This window comes from Triticum urartu, chromosome 1A (assembly GCF_056163025.1).
Source record: "Triticum urartu cultivar PI428250 chromosome 1A, HENAU_Tu73, whole genome shotgun sequence".
In the NCBI taxonomy this organism is placed as follows: domain Eukaryota; kingdom Viridiplantae; phylum Streptophyta; class Magnoliopsida; order Poales; family Poaceae; genus Triticum; species Triticum urartu.
The window spans coordinates 461,769,408-461,780,787 of NC_141873.1; positions in this window are offsets into that span (position 1 = coordinate 461,769,408).

Consider the following 11,380-nt stretch of genomic DNA (forward strand, 5'->3'; position numbering starts at 1 on the left):
TGGGTGGGCTTAGTCGCGAATCCGTTCCGCCGAAGTTTGAAAAAATCCCACCGAGTGGAGAACAATCCTCCCACTCGGGGGCTTAGCTGCAGTCGAGCACTCGCCTAAGTTCTCTTACTAAAGAGACTTAACGGCAGTCGAGCACTCACCTAAGTTTGAAAAAATCCCACTGAGTGGAGAGCAATCCTCCCACTCGGAGCTTAGCTGCAGTCGAGCAGTCTCCTAAGTTCTCTTACTAAAGAGACTTAACTTTAGTCGAGCACTCGCCTAAGTTTGAAAAAAATCCCACCGAGTGGAGAGCAACCCTCCCACTCGGGGGCTTAGCTGTAGTCGAGCACTCGCCTAAGTTCTCTTACTAAAGAGACTTAACGGCAGTCGAGCACTCGCCTAAGTTTGAAAAAATCCCACCGAGTGGAGAGCAATCCTCCCACTCGGGGGCTTAGCTGCAGTCGAGCCCTCGCCTAAGTTCTCTTACTAAAGAGACTTAACGGCAGTCGAGCACTCACCTAAGTTTGAAAAAATCCTACCGAGTGGAGAGCAATCCTCCCACTCGAGGGCTTAGCTGCAGTCGAGTACTCGCCTAAGTTCTCTTACTAAAGAGACTTAACGGCAATCGAGCACTCGCCTAAGGTTGGAAAAATCACACCGAGTGGAGAGCAATCCTCCCACTCGGGGGCTTAGCTGCAGTCGAGCACTCGCCTAAGTTCCCTCACTAAGAGGCTTAACGGGAGTCCAGCACTCGCCTAAGTTTGAAAAAATCCTACTGAGTGGAGAGCAATCCTCCCACTCGGGGGCTTAGCTGCAGTCGAGTACTCGCCTAAGTTCTCTCACTAAGAGGCTTAACGGCAGTCCGGCACTCGCCTAAGTTTGAAAAATCCTACCAAGTGGAGAGCAATCCTCCCAGTCGGGGGCTTAGCTACAGTCGAGTACTCACCTAAGTTCTCTCACTAAGAGGCTTAACGGCAGTCCGGCACTCGCCTAAGTTTGAAAAATCCTACCGAGTGGAGAGCAATCCTCCCACTTGGGGGCTTAGCTGCAGTCGATTACTCGCCTAAGTTCGCTCACTAAGAGGCTTAACGGCAGTCCAGCACTCGCCTAAGTTTGAAAAAAACCTACCGAGTGGAGAGCAATCCTCCCACTTGGGAGGCTTAGCTGCAGTCGAGTACTTGCCTAAGTTCTCTCACTAAGAGGCTTAATGGCAGTCCGGCACTCGCCTAAGTTTGAAAAATCCTATCGAGTGGAGAGCAATCCTCCCACTCGGGGGCTTAGCTGCAGTCGAGTACTCGCCTAAGTTCTCTCACTAAGAGGCTTAACGGCAGTCCAGCACTCGCCTAAGTTTGAAAAAACCCTATCGAGTGGAGAGCAATCCTCCCACTCGGGAGGCTTAGCTGCAGTCGAGCACTCGCCTAAGTTCTCTCACTAAGAGGTTTAACGGCAGTCCAGCACTCGCCTAAGTTTGGAAAAATCCTACCGAGTGGAAAGCAATCCTCCCACTCGGGGGCTTAGCTGCAGTCCAGTACTCGCCTAAGTTCTCTCACTAAGAGGCTTAACGGCAGTCCAGCACTCGCCTAAGTTTGAAAAAACCCTATCGAGTGGAGAGCAATCCTCCCACTCGGGAGGCTTAGCTGCAGTCGAGCACTCGCCTAAGTTCTCTCACTAAGAGGTTTAACGGCAGTCCAGCACTCGCCTAAGTTTGGAAAAATCCTACCGAGTGGAAAGCAATCCTCCCACTCGGGGGCTTAGCTGCAGTCCAGTACTCGCCTAAGTTTGAGACCCATTCCTATCCGCAAGGACGACGAGGTGCAGGTCCACTGTAGCCTTCCCCTTCGGAGATGCAGCACAAATACAACGTCCGCTCCATCCCTATCCGTAAGGACGACGAGGTGCAGGTCGACTGCAACCTTCTCCTTCGGAGCTGAGGCACAAATACAACGTTTGCTCCATCCTTATCCGCAAGGACGACGAGGTGCAGGTCGACTGCAGCCTTCTCCTTCAGAGCTGCGGCACAAATACAACGTCCGCTCCATCCCTATCCGCAAGGACGACGAGGCGCGGTTCGACTGCACCCTTCTCCTTCGGAGTTGAGGCACAAATACAACGTCTGCTCCATCCTTATCCGCAAGTTCACTCTGAGCACTGGACCATGTTCTTTGATGGATCCAAGATGTTGAACGGTTCTGCTGTTGGAGTAGTTCTGGTATCCCCCCGAGGATACAGGCTCAGATATGTCCTCCAGATTCACTTTGATTCCTCCAACAATGAAGCAGAATATGAAGCACTCCTGTATGGGTTGCGCATGGCCATCTCACTCGGCGTCCGTCGCCTCATGGTCTATGGCGACTCAGATTTGGTAGTTAATCAAGTGATGAAGGAGTGGGACATCAGAAGCCGAGCCATGACTGGTTACTGCAACGCGGTGAGAAAGCTTGAGAAGAAGTTTGAGGGGTTAGAACTCCACCACATACCCCGACTGAAAAATCAAGCAGCCGGCGATTTGGCAAAGATAGGTTCCAAGAGAGAAGCCATTCCCAGCAATGTGTTTTTGGAGCATATTCACTCGCCGACAGTTCAGGAAGATCCTTTTACTGAAGAGCCCCCGCAACCTAAGAGTGCCACAGATCCGACTGAAGTCGAGGTCCCAGTCGTGGTCGACCTGATCATGGAGGTTCTGGCCATTACTCCCGACTGGACGGTGCCCTACATTGCGTACATCCTCAGGAAAGAACTCTCAGAGGATGAAGAAGAGGCTCCATAGATCGTCCGTCGATCCAAGGCCTTTACTGTGATAAGAGGGCAGCTGTTCAGGGAAAGCGTGACTGGAGTCGGTCAGAAATGCATAACACCAGAAGAAGGTCGAATGATCCTCAGTGACATCCACTCGGGGACCTGTGGTCATCATGCGTCCTCTCGGGCCATTGTGGCTAAAGCATACCGAGCTGGATTCTATTGGCCACGCGCAAATGAAATGGCGAAAGATATAGTCGACAAATGTGAAGGCTCCCAGTTTTACTCCGACATGTCTCACAAGCCAGCGTCAGCCCTGAAGACCATCCCCCTCATCTGGCCCTTTGCTGTTTGGGGACTGGATATGGTTGGACCACTGAGAAATGGCAGGAGCGGCTTCACTCATGTGCTCGTTGTAGTCGACAAGTTTACCAAATGGATCGAAGCTAAACCTATCAAGAACCTTGATGCTAGCACCGTTGTCAGTTTTATCAGAGAATTGACATTCAGATATGGAGTCCCACACAGCATCATCACGGACAACGGATCGAACTTTGATTCCGATGAGTTCAGAGCTTTCTGCGCCTCTCAGGGCACTCGAGTCGACTATGCTTCTATCGCTCACCCGCAGTCGAACGGACAAGCAGAAAGAGCCAATGGCCTAATTCTCAAAGGACTGAAACCCCGACTGATGTGTGATCTCAAACACGCATCAGGCGCTTGGGTTGATGAACTTCCGTCAGTTCTGTGGGGTTTGAGGACAACTCCTAATCGGTCGACCGGACGAACTCCTTTCTTCTTAGTCTATGGAGCCGAAGCTGTTCTGCCAAGTGATCTGCTCCACAATGCACCCCGAGTTGAGCTCTTCTCCGAAGAGGAAGCAGAGCAGGACCGGCAAGATTCAGTCGATCTCTTAGAGGAGGAAAGAGAGATGGCCTTGATCCGCTCGACCATTTATCAGCAAGACTTGCGTCGATTCCATGCCAGAAATGTGAGGGGTCGAGCCTTTCAAGAAGGACACCTGGTTCTTCGAGTGGATCAACAGAAACCACACAAGCTTGCCCCGACTTGGGAGGGCCCCTTCATCATCACCAAAGTTCTCCACAATGGAGCATACCATCTTTACAGTATTGAGCATCAGAAAGACGAGCCACGAGCTTGGAACGCGGAGCTGCTCCGCCCCTTTTATACTTAAGCACTCATTCAAATAAAATGTAATAAAAAACACCTTTGTAATTTGTTTATCAAAGACAAGAGCTTATGGTCCTATCATTCGATTGTTGTGTTCTTATTTACTTCTGAAATCCCCCAGTGGGTGGGCTTAGTCGCGAATCCGTTTCGCCTAAGTTCGAAAGAAAATCCTACCGAGTGGAGAGCAATCCTCCCACTCAGGGGCTTAGCTGCAGTCCAGTACTCTCCTAAGTTCTCTCACTAGGGGGCTTAGCTGCAGTCCAGTACTCGCCTAAGTTTGAAAAAAAATCCTACCGAGTGGAGAGCAATCCTCCCACTCGGGGGCTTAGCTGCAGTCCAGTACTCGCCTAAGTTCTCTCACTAGGAGACTTAGCTGCAGTCCAGTACTCGCCTAAGTTTGAAAAAATCCTACCGAGTGGAGAGCAATCCTCCCACTCGCGGGCTTAGCTGCAGTCCAGTACTCGCCTAAGTTCTCTCACTAGGAGACTTAGCTGCAGTCCAGTACTCGCCTAAGTTTGAAAAAATCCTACCGAGTGGAGAGCAATCCTCCCACTCGGGGGCTTAGCTGCAGTCTAGTAATCGCCTAAGTTCTCTCACTAGGAAACTTAACTGTAGTCCAGTACTCGCCTAAGTTTGAAAAAATCCTACTGAGTGGAGAGCAATCCTCCCACTCGGGGGCTTAGTTGCAATCCAGTACTTGCCTAAGTTCTCTCACTAGGAGACTTAGCTGCAGTCCAGTACTCGCCGAAGTTTGAAAAAATCCTACCGAGTGGAGAGCAATCCTCCCACTCGGGGCTTAGCTGCAATCCAGTACTCGCCTAAGTTCTCTCACTAGGAGACTTAGTTGCAGCCCAGTACTCTCCTAAGTTTGAAAAAATCCTACCGAGTGGAGAGCAGTCCTCTCACTCGGGAGTCTTAGTTGCAGTCCAGTGCTCGCCTAAGTACGAAACATACCCCTATCCGCAAGGACGACAAGGTGCGGGTCGACTGCAACCTTCTCCTTCGGAGCTACGGCACAAGTACAACGTCCGCTCCATCCCTATCCGCAAGGACGACGAGGTGCAGGTCGACTGCAACCTTCTCCTTCGGAGCTACGACACAAGTACAAAGTCCGCTCCATCCCCATTCGCAAGGACGACGAGGTGCAGGTCGACTGCAACCTTCTCCTTCGGAGCTGCGGCACAAATACAATGTCCGCTCCATCCCTATCCACAAGGGTGACGAGGTGCAGTGAGCAAAGTCCATCCGGAGGCAAACACAAGCACATTCGGAGATAAACCAAATTCAAATAAATCCTAAAAGGTTTCAAGCAGCGAATCAAAAGTACTCGGGATCCAAGCCCGAAGGAGTTTAACGATTACAGAAACCACTTCGCATTTCGAGGCAAATTTAAAGCATATCCAAGTTTCATAAGATTGTTCACTCGGCCGGAGGAGGGCTGGCAGGCTCCACGAATGAGTCCAGATCGATCCCATCAGCGATCCGAGTGGCGGCAGCAATGAAAGTCTCCATGAAGGACTGGAAGTCATGCTTTTTGGTGTTAGCGACTTTGATCGCAGCCAGCTTGTCTTCACGAGCCTCCTTGCAATGGACTCGCACCAAGGACAGCGCCACATCAGCACCACACCGGGCGGAGGATTTCTTCCATTCTTGCACTCGGTCAGGGATCTCGTTCAGATGAGTCATCAGAGATTCCAGATCATTCTGAAGCGTCGCCCCCAGCCAAAGCATCGATTCGATTCGAGAGACAACCTCCTTCAGGCGTGCGAGGTAGCTTGTGGCGCTGGCGATATGGGACTCCAGTTGGAGCACGTTCATCGCAGTTTCATCGTAGACTGGAGAAGCGATAGGGTCCAGACCCGTCTCGACCCTTCCAGTTTCTTCGTTGAAGTCTTGGCAGAGTTCTGCAGCCAAAAGCCAGTCCATCAACCGAGAAAGACCCAATTGCAAGCATCAACACAGTCGGATTAAAAGAAATACCTTCCAGCACGAGATAAAGCTTCTTGGCGAGGGTCCTCAGATAAGCTTCTGTGTCATTCCTCTTGCGGATCGCAGACTCCAACTTTTCGTTCAGGACGACCTTGTCCTTCTTCAGGCTGGTCACTTCGCGGTTAGCTTCATTAAGACAAGATTTCAGTCTATTCACCTCTCCTTCAAGCGTTCCGACTGAAGCAAGCTTCTTGTCTGCGAGAGCGGTTTTGTCTTGGGCTGCTTTTTGCGCGGCGGCGAGGTCCGAGTCCTTCTTGTCCAGAGCCAACTTCATTTTCTCTGCAAAAGAAATAATAGAATCAAAGAAGAGATCAAAGAGATATATTGAAATTCAGTCGGCAATCAGTTACCTTCCATACCAGCGGCCTCGTCTTGAGCTTTTTTCAGATTTTGCTGAGCCAATTCCAAGTCTAAGTTGAGTTGCCTCTGCTTCTCTTCGAGTTCGGCAAAGTTGGAGATAAGAGTACAGGACTTCTGCAGGAGGCAAGAGACAGATCAATCGATAGGTTCGAAGGCAGTTCATTTCCGAGTGAATAAAACCTAAAGAAGTGGGCAACAAGCTGTTCAGACCCCAGTCGACTGCCAGAAGTCGACCGCGGTCTCAGGGACTACACCCAGTGGGTGCAATTGGCATGCCCCCACCGGTTCTAATCCGACTCGACCGGCCCACCGGAGTCGAGTACAAGGAGTAAAAAAAGAAAGAGAAAGAACAATTGCGCCGTCAAGAAAGAAGAACTCAGACCACAGTCGACTGCCAGCAGTCGACCACGGTCTCGGGGACTACACCCAGTGGGTGCACTTAGCGTGCCCCCACCAGTTCTGGTCCCACTCGCCCAGACCGAGTGGAAGAGCGAAACTACCAAAAACGACAGCGACACCCAGTGGGTGCTCTAAGTCGACGCGAACAACAGGAGATTGTGCAGAAGAAGATTTTTTGAGAACAAAAACAGTCGGAAAGTCTACTCACCTGGACATTGGCCCGTAGGGCAGCACTAGCGTCGTAGGCAGCCTGACTGCTCTCGTGCACTATCTTCACCCGCTCCATCATCATATCAGCCTGTCGGATGGCTTCTGCAGCCGCTTCCGACTGGTTGTCTGGGACGGGGTAGCTGGTGAAAAAGTGTGCAGACGACCAGGTGCGGCTGCTTGAAGCTCCGTGGTGTGGAGTTGGATAGTTGAAGGAACCACAGGCGCGGTCGACCGCGTGGGATGCCCACTCGGCAAGGGTGCAGCAAACGTCACAGTGGCCCTGCCCGCGTCTTCAGCTTGACGGACGGGAGGCGTTGCAGTTGGTTCTTGCCGAGTCACCCTGCCAGCTGTTACCTTGTTGCTCTTCCTAGGCTTAGGAGCCACATCTTCGTCGTCATCCGGAAGATCAATGATGTTATGTGGAGCTGCGAGATAGAACATTCGACCCTAAGTGAACCACTCGACCCTAAAAGGATCAAGAATCAAAATCGCAAGAGTTTATACCTGGGTTGGAGGTTACCGCATCCTCCATTTTCCTCGTCCCGGTACTGGTATGAAGAGGTCCCTGACGTAGCAGCACTGCAAAGGCCAGCATTCAATCGGTTACACCCAGTTAATCGAATCCACATAAAGGACAAGTCAGATGGTTACTCGGAGATAGTAGGAACGGTCACTTTGATCCTGGGCAAAGCTTTTGGTAGTTTGGAGGAGATGGCTTTCGGCACTTTCGGCGCTGGGGGCGGCGTGACCTTAGATTGCTTTGGAGCCTTCTCAGTCGGCGTCAGGGAAGACGTCCTAGGGCGCTTCGAGGACTGCCTGATTGGTGCAGCCACCAAGTCCGGAGCGCTTGCCGGGTCATGAGTGTGCTTGGACCTCCTCTCCCTGCGAGGAGGCGAGTTGACTTCTTCCTCATCAGTCGATTCATCGCTCTCCTCGTCCTCCTCGGCTTCCGAATGCTCCTCGCCGCTCTCGCCCCCGCTCCCTTCTTCTTCAGTGCCTGGGTCCTGCACTCCGTTGGGCATCGAGTACATTTCAATGAGGTCCTGAAAGGATAACAATCAAAGGACATTCAGTCGACCACAAATGGGACATCACATGGTGAATCGGAAAGATACTTGATAAAACAGAAATATACCTGCTCCGGCTGGTGCGAGTTGTCGAATGGAATCACCCTCCTGGATCCCCGAGGGTTGTCTTTGTTGCCAGTGATTCCCCTCAACCAGTTCTCCAAGATATCCTCGCTAACCTCCTCCGGGTGGATCCGAGTGGTATCCTCGACCCCAGAGTACATCCACATCGGATGATCGCGCGCCTGAAGATGTTGGATGCGTCGACCGAGAAAGACCTCCAGCAGATCCATCCCGGTCACTCCGTCGCGGACAAGCTGGACGACCCGTTCAACCAGCTCCTTGACCTGCACCTTCTCTTCTAGAACTACCTTCAGGGGAGCAGGCTTCTCCACTCGAGCCAAGGAAAAAGGAGGAAGTCCAGTCGACTGGCCAGGGGTTGGCTGATCCTTGCAGTAAAACCAAGTCGACTGCCAGCCCCGGATCGAGTCAGGAAGGATCATGGCTGGGAAAGTACTCTTGCTCCTCATCTGGATCCCCAGGCCACCGCACATCTGGATCACCCGCGTCCTCTCGTCACTCGACTTGGCCTTTTTGACTGACTGGAAACGGCAAGTGAAGATGTGTTTGAAAAGCCCCCAGTGCGGTTGACAACCCAAGAAGTTTTCACACATGGACACGAAAGCGGCCGGATAGACTATGGTGTTCGGAGTGAAATGGTGGAGCTGAGCCCCAAAGAAGTTCAAAAAACCCCGGAAGAAAGGGTGGGGAGGCAGTGAGAATCCGCGATCTATGTGGGTTGCGAGGAGGACACACTCACCCTCTCTAGGTTGCGGCTCGGTTTCGTCCCCCGGGAGCCGAGCCGACTTGTGAGGGATCAATCCCCCCTCCACCAGGTCGTCGAGATTGTCCTGCGTGATTGCCGAGCAGATCTAGTCGCCCTGGATCCAGCCCGCCGGCAGGCCGGACCTCGACGAGGATCCGCCCCAGCTGGTCCGCTTGCCCTTCGCCTTCGCGGTCGCCTTCGTTGCGCGTTCCAGCGCCGCCGTCTTCTCCTTCCCCATGGTGATGGGTCAAGCTCGAACAGAGGTCCGACGAAGAAGCGGAAGCGAGAGTGGCGGAGAGATCGGGGGAAAGAGAAGAGAGAATGGGAGCACGCGGAGCAGAGGCCTGGCCCGAGACCTTTTATAAGGCCTTTCACCGAGTGGCTGACTGGTGGACCCAAGCGATCTAAACGAATCCCGCAGCAGTCGCGCACGCAGTACGTGGCGAAAAAGGTGGCGCGGGGATCAAGGAGACTTGCCCAGTCCATCCCGATAACTTCGGTTCCGCCCGTCTGGCGCACTTCCCAAAATTTGAATCCCGCGAGGAACCTGTCAGACTGAAGACAAACACCCTCTACATCATCATTCGGAATTTTACCATGAAAGTTCACTCGACAACAACCAAGAATGGACCAAGGCGATTGAGAAAGGAGTCGACGCCGTCACCTCAACTCATTGTTCCAGACAAGGCATATTCATAGCACAAAGAGTGGGTCGGAAGTGTTCTCAACCACTTCCTCACTCAAACCCTGATCCATTCGGGGGCTAATGATGAAGCTATGTACCTAGGATAGGGTCATGGACCTGTCCAACTTACCCTCCCCAAGGACATCTCTACAAAGAATCAGAAACAGTCGAAGAGAAACCATCAACCACTCGACCGTGGAGATGCACTCACTCGACCACCTTGAAGACACTCGACCACCAGAAGATGAGGAACCCTCCACTCTGCAACGGTCAGGACTTAAACCATAGCATTATCAGAATTTATGACGCTTTACTATAGACGTTACCAGTAACGCCTTTCCTTTATGAACATTGAATCCTGTGAAACGGAGGGGAGCTGGGGTCCTGGCGCACTCTATATAAGCCACCCCCTCCTCTGGGACAAGGGTTCGCATCTTTTTGTAAACTCACACACACATATAATCCAGTCGACCGCCTCAGGGCACCGAGACGTAGGGCTGTTACTTCCTCCGAGAAGGGCCTAAACTCGTAAAACTCGCGTGTACAACTCCTTCATATCTAGGATCTTGCCTCCTCATACTTAACCCCCATTCTACTGTCATTCTTAGATCCACGACACCGCCGGAGGGGGCATCGATCACGGAGGGCTTCTACATCAACACCATAGCCTCTCCGATGAAGTGTGAGTAGTTTACCTCAGACCTACGGGTCCATAGTTATTAGCTAGATGGCTTCTTCTCTCTTTTTGGATCTCAATACAAAGTTCTCCCTCTCTCTTGTGGAGATCTATTCGATGTAATCTTCTTTTGCGGTGTGTTTGTTGAGACCGATGAATTGTGGGCTTATGATCAAGTTTATCTATCAACAATATTTGAATATTCTCTGAATTCTTTTATATATGATTGGTTATCTTTGCAAGTCTCTTCGAATTATCAATTTGGTTTGGCCTACTAGATTGATCTTTCTTGCAATGGGAGAAGTGCTTAGCTTTGGGTTCAATCTTGCGGTGTCCTTTCCAAGTGACAGTAGGGGCAGCAAGGCACGTATTGTATTGCTGCCATCGAGGATAACAAGATGGGGTTTATTTCATATTGCATGAGTTTATCCCTCTACATCATGTCATCTTGCTTAAAGCGTTACTCTGTTCTTATGAACTTAATACTCTAGATACATGCTGGATAGCGGTCGATGTGTGGAGTAATAGTAGTAGATGCAGGCAGGAGTCGGTCTACTTGTCTCGGACGTGATGCCTATATACATGATCATACCTAGATATTCTCATAACTATGCTCAATTCTGTCAATTGCTCAACAGTAATTTGTTTACCCACCGTGAATACTTATGCTTTTTAGAGAAGCCACTAGTGAAACCTATGGCCCCCGGGTGTATCTTCCATCATATTAATCTTCCAATACTTAGTTATTTCCTTTGCCTTTTATTTTACTTTGCATCTTTATCATAAAAAATACCAAAAATATTATCTTATCATATCTATCAGATCTCACTCTCGTAAGTGACCGTGTAGGGGTTGACAACCTCTTATCGCGTTGGTTGCGAGGATTTATTTGTTTGTGTAGGTGCGAGGGACTCGTGCGTGGCCTCCTACTGGATTGATACCTTGGTTCTCAAAAACTGATGAAAATACTTACGCTACTTTGCTGCATCACCCTTTCCTCTTCAAGGGAAAACCAACGCAAGTGCTCAAGAGGTAGCAATCAACACAACATCGTCGGAGGGAGTGAGTTAGGATAGGAAAAGTACTCACCTATCATAACCAAAATCACCGCTAGCCATTAGTCATAAATCTAAGTAACTAACTACAACCTCAACACATCACGTATGTAACACAATCAACCTCAACACATCACGTATGTAACACCTAAATAAAATCATGTCTTTCCACCAATTTTCGTGTGACTAATTTGGAGC